Genomic DNA, 1547 nt, shown 5'->3' with positions numbered 1-1547 from the left:
CTTTATTTCCACTGTTTCGTTTTTAAAAATAAAGAGAAAAAACAGACAGAGAAACAAGCAAAAAAAAAATTGAAGTGTTTGTGTGGTTTTATGGGGCCTGGGGGGAGGAAAAAGGAGAAAAAGAAAGGGAGGGAATAGAGGAAAATTGAGAAATTAAAGGGAAAACAAAGGGGGGAATTGAGGGAAAATTGAGGGGGAAAGAGAAATAAAGGGGGAAAGGGTAATAGAGGGGAAAAAAGGGAAAGGGGAATAGAGAAAAAAATGATAGGGGGGAATAAAGGGGTGAATTGATGGGGAAGTAGGGAAATAAAGGGAAAATGGAGGGAAAATAAATCAAGGGGGAAAGAAATAAAGGGAATAAAGGAAAAATAGGGGAAGAGGAAGGTGAATAGAGGGGAAGGAAATGGGGGAATAAAGGAAAAAGGAATAAATGGAACTGGAGGGGGAAATAAAGTGGGGAAATAGAGGGAAAAAATAAAGGGGGAAAGAAATAATGGAGATACTAGAGGGAAAGTTGATTAAAAAGGGGAATAGGAGGAAAAGGGAGGGCAGAGAGGGGGGAAAGAAATAGAGGGGAAATAGAGGAAAATAAGGGGGGGAAATTGGAGAGAAAAAAAATGGGGGGAAGGGGAAAAAACAAATGGGAGAGGAAAAATTGGTGAAATAGAAGAGAAAACTGGGGAGTAGCGGGGGAAAAAAGAAATAAAGGGGTTGAGCAGGAAAAGGGAGAAATAGAGGACAAATGGAGAAATAAAGGGGAACTAGAGGAGAAAAAGTAAAGGGGAGAAGAGGGGGAATAGAGGGGAAAATGAATAAAAAGGGGGAGGTAGGGGAGTTTAATCGAATAGAGGGAAAAATAGAGAAATAAAGAGGAAATAGAGGAAAAATAGACTAAAGGGGAAATAAGCAGAAAAAAATAGATAAAGGGGAAATAGAAGGAAAAGGTGAAATAAAGGGGGAAATAGAGAAGAAATAGAAGGGGGAAAGAAATAAAGGGGAATAGAGAAAAATGGATAAATAAATGGAAAATAGAGTGGAAAATGAAGTAGGAAATAAGAGGAAAATAGGGAAAAGGAGAAATAAACGGGTACATGGAGAAAGGGGAAATAGAGGAGAAATAGAGGGGAAAAGAGAAATAAGGGGGAAATAGAGGAAAAATGGATAAATACGTGAAAAAATAGAGTGGAAAATAAATACAGTGGGAAATAAAGGAAAACAGAGACACAAGGAGGGGAAATAAGGGAAAAAAAGAGAGGAGCGAAGCAGGAAATGAGGCAGGAAGAAATACAGACAGAAACGGGCTCTGAGCGCTGGGGCCGAGGAGCGCGGGCGGCGGCTCGGGGGCACCCCCGGGGACACCCCCGGGGCTGCTGCGGGGCCGCGCCCGCGGGTTTTGGGGTGTCCGGGGCGCCCCGGGGCCCGGGCGGAGCGATGGAGAGGGCGCGCGGAGCCTCCCGGTACACCCAGCGGTCCCATGGTGTAATGGTTAGCACTCTGGACTTTGAATCCAGCGATCCGAGTTCAAATCTCGGTGGGACCTCGCTTCG

At 44.0% G+C, this 1547-nt stretch overlaps 1 non-coding gene across 1 annotated transcript; it reads left to right on the top strand.

Annotated features, from left to right (window-relative positions):
- The first annotated feature begins 1468 nt into the window (after positions 1–1468).
- Positions 1469–1540, top strand: TRNAQ-UUG. The gene has a single exon. It is a non-coding gene; the product is annotated as a tRNA-Gln (tRNA).
- Positions 1541–1547: the final 7 nt, after the last annotated feature.

Source organism: Lepidothrix coronata, unplaced genomic scaffold (assembly GCF_001604755.1).
Source record: "Lepidothrix coronata isolate B3197 unplaced genomic scaffold, Lepidothrix_coronata-1.0 Scaffold291, whole genome shotgun sequence".
NCBI lineage: Eukaryota > Metazoa > Chordata > Aves > Passeriformes > Pipridae > Lepidothrix > Lepidothrix coronata.
This window is presented reverse-complemented; position numbering and strand designations above follow the sequence as displayed.